Source organism: Triturus cristatus, chromosome 1_1 (genome assembly GCF_964204655.1).
Source record: "Triturus cristatus chromosome 1_1, aTriCri1.1, whole genome shotgun sequence".
NCBI classification, from domain to species: Eukaryota; Metazoa; Chordata; class Amphibia; order Caudata; family Salamandridae; genus Triturus; species Triturus cristatus.
In genome coordinates, this window is record NC_140579.1 from 385,948,782 (window position 1) to 385,956,281 (window position 7,500).

Genomic DNA, 7,500 nt, shown 5'->3' on the forward strand with positions numbered 1-7,500 from the left:
CTTGTGAGGTGAGCCATCCTATCGTTTTACTCCTCTCAGGTAGCGTTTTACAATTTCAGTTCAACTGCCTCTTAGAAGTTTGAAAATGAAGGCGCGCGCCATTTCCAGCTCGCGCGCAGCCTTACCTCCTTCTGTCTCCTGGTATCTTCGTGACGTTCCATCTTGTTCACTCGATTCTGCCGCCTCAGGAAGCTGGATGCACAGACGTGCCATGAGCCATCCGGCAGGACATCTGTAAATGTGCTGCAATCTTGTGGCTGGCCGCCGCTTTGTTCTTTCTCCTCTGATGGTGCTCGATCTGTTCCTACGAGTTGACAACCACGCTGCCTTGTTATGCCAACCACTCTTTCATCGTTTTTAGGTCTCGGCTAGCGAAGGCTGCGCTTGCGCAGTCTCGCTCGCGAGAATTAATGACTTCGGGTGTTTTGGAGAAGAGGGGCTTGAACCCGCCCCTCTTCTCTCCTCTTCTCCATTGGCTGGCCTCTTAAATGCTGGCCACCCATTGGAGAAGAGGCTTGTCGCGCAAAACAGGCCCCGTCCTTTTCGGATTGGGGGGCGTGTTTTTTCGTTGCTTTTCGCAGGGCGTGTTTTTCTCTCCTCCAGCCAATGGCAAGAGGAGAGAAAAAGAAACACGCCCCCGAATCCGAAAACGCCACTGCGTTTCTCCGAGGCATTTGTGCTTCGCCTCGGAGAAAGGCGGTGGTGTCTCGGTATGTTCTTGCAGGGCTCAGGATGGTACCGCACACACAGTGCAATGTTTCACCCTAGCTCTACACTTGTACACACAGTGCAATGTTTCACCTCAGCTCTGCATGTGTACACACAGTGCAATGACCCCCAGCTCTGCACGTGCACACACTGTGCAATGTTTCACCTCAGCTCTGCGCGTGCACACACAGTGCAATGTTACACCTCAGCTCTGCGTGTGTACACACACTGTGCAAACACACCCAGTTCCGGGTGTGTACGCAGTCACAGTACAATGTTTAACCCCAGCTCTTCAGTTATACACACAGTGCAATGTTTCACCCCCAGCTCTGTCTGAGTACACGCCGCCACGCTTTAAAAAACGTTAGCTCCCTAATCCTCTCTTGTGTACCAACACAGGCTACAGACATCATCTCTTCCATAGTACTCCTCCAGTGCGCATGCGCACAGAGAGCCGACCTGCTTCCCAATGTGCGCTGCACAAACGGCAGCATCACAGCCCCGGCTCCTAAAGCGACCACCTCTCTGCTCCTCGGCGTACACACCAAGCGGCAATATACCCACCCCCTCCCCTTGTCCCCCCTCAGTCCGACGTCAGAACTCAGCGAATAACTAGATGAAAATTGCGGAGCAGGGTCGGCCTCTCGGCGCTCAGTGGGGCCCGGGTGGAGGGGGGGAGGGAAGCGTTTATTTAATCAGAGGGGGCTGGGGATGCCTCTGTATGCTTCCCATTGGACGCTCTTTAGCGCCTCTGTGGGGATTTCACGTGCGCGGCGCTAATGGGACCACTGCAGACATGTTAGTCGTATTTTTTTAGCATAATTTAATCTACGTTTTAGGTGATTGGACGTGGCTGCATCCCGCCAGTCACAAGTTCCACTTTCAACCCAGTGAGGATGCTCTGTAGGTGAAGTTGACACTAAAATCGGTGTGCGTCCTGCATGCCATGAATTAATTTGTGTCACACAACTGTTCACTGCGAGATTCACCTCCAAAGTCGATACACTGAACACAGTCGAACCGGCGTCGCCACACCTGTTAATCACACCGGGCTTATTTACAAATAAAAACCCTCTCCCTCCTTACATAATTAATGCAATTGCTTGTTTAAACAAATTTTGAGGAGAGCGGGCGCACTTTGGTTTGTTGTTCGGCGGTGTTTTTCTGTTTTCAATCTTTTGCTCTGCAAGAAGTCGTGCGGGTGGGCTCAAAGATGGCGACTTTTGTGAGCGAGCTGGAAGCAGCCAAGAAGAGTCTGAGCAAAGCATTAGGGGACAACATCAAACAGTGAGTTCGACTATGGCATTCTGGCGTTTAGTTCACATTTCTTTGACATAGACGTGCATCTGGTAGCAATCATCCCAATTATCTATTTGGCCATCACTCTGTCTAGCGTGTGATGGCCCCTCCTTCATCTTCCGTTTTCCTTTACGGGGATGTGCATCTAGAAACAATCATCCCGATCGCATCTACAGTGCGACTTTTACATTTGTTTATTCTTGCTTACTCTACCGGCAGATCTGTGCTCGCCACCCTCTGTGTTTTATTACCCTTTGCGCGAACTCAGAGAGCCGATTGCTGTTTCCATACTCGCCCTATTTTAAGAAAAGCAACAAAAAAGCAAACACATTTTTAACGTTTCCCCTTTGGAATGTCAGCGATTTCCAAAATACGCAACATCTTCTGGGTGACCCTTCAGCTTACACAGAGTCCTAACTGTTCAGTTTTAGCGCTTCCAGTTCATAATGTATGTTTTTAAGGGAAGCCTTGCCTCCTGCTCAGGTTTCTCCTTTCGGTTTCCCTTTGTGGTGTGTTTTTAAATATTTCCCCGCTTTGTGAGTAATTGGGGGCGCCCCGCTTTAACGCAGTGCCCACTTTTATGTTTAAAAGGGCAATAGCTTTACATCTCGCAATTGCGAGACTTATTAGATTGCAAATGCTTGTATTTATATCTGCCCAGCACCCACAAAGTGTTTTTGGAATAGCTTCAGCCCTTTATCTAATCTCCCCGCAGCTGTATAATTTGGTGGACTGTTGGCGTCTTACTCCTGCATACATCCCTGTATCTGTATATAATTATATTTGGAACTTACGGTGCTCATCTCATCTCATTCATTAACGAGGCACTAACAAGCGCTCTTAAAGCAGCAGTCTCCGTCTGTTCTTTGTAGCCAGGACATTCATCAGCGAGGCACTCACAGGCACCCTTACGATAGCAGTCTCTGTATGGTGCAAAAACACCCTCGCTTAATTGACCAGCACAACAGCAACAACATTTTTTGGCCATGTCTTCAGCAGTTTCTCTAATCTCCCCACAGCTGTCGAACTTGGTGGAATGTTAGCGCTTTACTCCTGCATACATCCCTCAGCCCCTCCTCCATTGAACTCCCGGACATCGTGCATTTTTATTTATACCTGCAAGTGTTTTTGGAATATCTTCAGACCTTTATCTAATCTCCCAGCAGCTGTATAACTTTGGGGAATGTTCGCATTTTACTCCTGCATACAACCTTCTCCCCCGCCATCGAACTCCTGGACATCATGCATTTTTATTTATATCTGCACAGCACCCACAAAGTGTTTTTGGGATGTCTTCAGCCCTTTATCTAATCTCCCCATAAATGTTTAACTTGATGGAATGTTAGTGTCTCACTCCCGCATACATCCCGTCAAACTCCCGGACATCGTGTATTTTTATTTATCTCTGCACAGCACATGCAAAATATTTTTGGGATGTGTTCAGCCCTTTACCTTATCTCTTTGTAGTTGCCTAACCTGGTGGAATGTTGGCTGCATTACTACCGGATATCGTGTATTTTTAATTATATCTGCATATAATTATATTTGAAAATTACAATGTTCATCTCATTCATCAACTAGGCACTAACAGGCGCTCTTAAAGCAGCAGTCTCTACTATCATTTGGTGTCATGGGTGTACACGCAAGGCAATATTCCCAATCTCTTCTTAGTAGATATATGTGAGAAACAGTGGTGCAATTTTAGGTGTTTCAAATCGGATGTGATGAGTTGCTTTCATGTTTTTATAAGGTTTCAAACTACAAATGTTGATAAACTCCCAGACAATGGCATATCTTGTTTGTGAAGTCTGGAGAATGGAGAAGTGTTTGTTTTCAGGGCTTCTGAGTACTGGCAGTAATGCAGAACTTCTACTTTTACGGAGGCAAGTGGCTACAGAACGAATTCTGTGGTAACACTGTACCACCAGCCCTAGGCTGTACTACAACAGAGTGGAAAATAAATAGCTGTGGCATGTTTTAAAGGGCTATTTAAAAGTGTGGCTACCTGGCTGGTCAAATTTAAATTTTCACTTTGCGCCATAGTTTTCAACATAATGTTTAAAGCATTCTGTTATTTTCTATTAAAAAAAAACGCAAACAGCATTCCAAGTGTGTGTGGGTGGCTCTGTGTGTGTGGGTGGCTCTGTGTGTGTGGGGGTGGCTCTGTGTGTGTGTGTGGGTGGCTTTGTGTGTGTGGCTCTGTGTGTGGGTGCAAATGCAATAAGTCTCGCATTTGAGAGTGATTAAGCTATGGACATTGTAAATAACAATGCCGTTTCTTTAAATGTTTTAAAAGCAAAAACAAACAAAAATAATGTCATGAGCAATGTCAATAGCTCTAACTTTAACAGTGCCGAGACCATTGCATTGTAAATGCTTGTTGTTACTGCTGCAAGTGCGATGCGAAGAGATGCCTTGCGATTTGTCTCTTCATTTGCTTCAATTTTCGCCTACAGGGCTCACAGTCGGCTTGAGCACACTAAGCAAGCTTTCACATGCGGTTTGAGAAGCTCTTAAAATAAGGTACTTATGGTAATTTATGTTTCCAAGCATGTGGTTCCATTCTTACAGTTAATTCCTTTCACATGGTGTGTCTTATGGTCCACTAACACTTTCGCAACAAAAAGGAACCTGATGTGGACATTTTGCAGCAATGCCACTTTAGCTACTGTCTCAACATCTTTGGATATGACTTTTTATTTTGGGCGTTCTGGTAAGGCTGTCTTTGGCCTTACATGCTCAAATAGAAGCAGCTGTTGGTCACTGCAGAGCACGGCCAAAAATGTAATTGTCTATTTTTCAAACGCTCAATGTCTGTACTTAATTCATGTGAGACATTCCTCTCTGGAGGTCTTGTTTCTTCTAATATTGGTTATAGTGTTGTTATTAACACATGTTAGTGGAAATGTCTTTGCCGGTCTTATTTTAATGTTTATGCTAATACAGCAAGTCATTGTTTATGCAACAAGTGTTTTGTTTAAGTGCATGCATAGATACCGTTACGCAAGGGTGGTTCAAGTCCTATAATTCTCGGGTGAGAAGTCGCTCACCGGTGTGGGGCACAAGGCACTAGTGTTCTACAGTATTTGGAATGATAACAGTAATATCATATCTTTCACATTTCGTGATGCCACAGTTTAAGATGTTTTGTGGTTGGGACGTCCTAGTCTTCTGGTGGGTGGACATCACAGGTTATCCCTCACTTGAGGGTGGTTCTGGTCTTGGTGGGTGGTTTCCCATCTCTATGTACTGGGGTCACGTCACATATGTGGTTTTGTGTCGTGATCAATGTGTGTAAGTCGTCTTGCGCTGCACATTTTGTCTGTTTGTATGTGTGTAAGTCGCCCTGCGCCTCACATGTCCTGTGTAAGTCGCCCTGCGCTTCAGATGTTGTTGTGGGTAAGTCGCCCTGTGCGTCACATGTTGTCCTGTGTAAGTCGCCCTGCGCTTCAGATGTTGTGTGTAAGTCGCCCTGCGCATCACGTGTTGTCCTGTGTAAGTCACCCTGCGCTTCAGATGTGGTTGTGTGTAAGTCGCCCTGCGCCTCACTGTGTGTACCCTCTATGTGGTCCATATTGTGGTACATGTGTTTCTGTAGTGTTGGTTCACCCTTGTTGTCTGTTTCTGGCCTCGGGTGTTTGTCGTGGGGTGTGTGCACCCTTCACTACTTTATTTTCAAATGTTCATGGGGAAGGATGGGGTTATTGCTAGTTTGTAATTTAAATTACTTGACAATTTTTATTCCTTCCCAAAAGTACGCAGTGTTAGTCTTCTTCTCTGCATTTTAACATAGTTTCTGATTTGATAATCTATTTCACGCTTTGATATGACTTAATCTTCATGAGGGAGGATGGGGGACTTTTATGCATGTCATATGTCGTATTTCCTTTATTTGCATTGTTCTCTCTTTTGCGAAGCTTTACTTTTAGTTGCATCCTTGAGTTTCGAACATTACTTCTTCTTTTGTGTATAGTTCTCTGCTTTAGCATTGTAATATTTGTTTTAATTTTAAAAGGAAAGGGATAATGTTATATCCTGAGCATTACATTTAATTGTAATCAGCCTAGATCCTCCTAGCTGCTCAGCCAGAGTGAGAGATGGTAACGGAATGTTGGTGTGACTGTGATGAATGGAAATGCCTGGGTGCCTGTGTGGATGAGTGGTGACAGTTGGAGATGGGCTGTGCAGCTAGGCAGGCTGCTCCTGGTGGGGCTGGTGTAGGAGCTGGTACATGGTTGAACTAAGACAGATACTGTTTGGAACTGGAACCAATAAAGAAGACTTAGAAACTTACAACATGGCTACCAGTGTCTTCATGTAAAGAGCACAGCAACCGTCGTGAGACAGGTTAGTTTTACCCTGCTGATGATATGTTGTTGCAATAGTAATCCTGCTCAGTATGAGAGGAACCACCAGGTTCAGACATTTGGTGTATGTGCTTGGCTGAGGAGCCAATGGGGAGAATCTACCATCTGTGGGATTATGACTGAACACCTCTAAGTCAGAATCCCCCCTAAACCGTAATGATACCGCAGTGCCGTGGAGCCTCGGTTGGCTTGGGATAGCCGGCTTCTCTCGGGGGGCCGGTGCGTAGAGCCGCTCGCTTGAGGACCGGAGCGCAGACGGAAGGGGGCCACTGTTAGAATTGGGAATCTCTGGTTGACACAGGTAGGGACTTGTGTCAAGCAGGGATCCTCTCTTCCAGTCAGGGTAAGGGGTTACACTCCAACAATAACCCCTGCTCACCCTCTAGGTTGCTTGGCGCGAGCAGACAAGGCTTATCTCAGGGCGCAATGGTTAAGCATTTGTGACCACACACAGTAATTCAATGATACCCCCACAAATGGACTCCACACTGGGTTTATCAAAAATAAATGTCTTTTATATAAGCAGACTTAAACGGCCCACAATACAATTGGTATTAAGCAGTTCTTGGGTTTAAGCATAGTTTGTTAGTTCTGTGCGCTTTACGCTCTTTGTATGGTGCGTACGTGCTTTGAAAGAAGCTTACGAGCGGGGCTCACAAGCGTTTGCAGATGCTCCGGGCGAAGCGTACTCCTACGGTGCTTACGGACAGGGTTCACAGACGTCCCCGACGCTCCGGTGCGAAGCGTACTGTTACGGTGTGCACGAACTGGGCTCACACACGCTACAGGTACTCCGGTGCGGAGCGTACACCATACGGTGCGAAGCGGACACAGTACCTTTAACTTTAGAAGTTCGTCACGGACGATGCGTTGAATCCCAGCGCGTTTGTACGGTGCGATGTCCTCCTCTTGCGGTGCGAGCTACGACTCGTAGGGGGCCTCAGTCACGATGCTCAAGGGGACGGTGTGAAAGTACGGGGCGTTAGCTCTTCGTTGCGGCGTACAAGCCGTACCTTGAAAGCGGCGCCTTTTCTCTCAGCGCGGTGTGAAGCAGGCAGTACGCTCCGGTGGGGAGCCACGTACCAACCACTCTACGCGCCGCAACCTGCCCACAACAGGGGTAGGG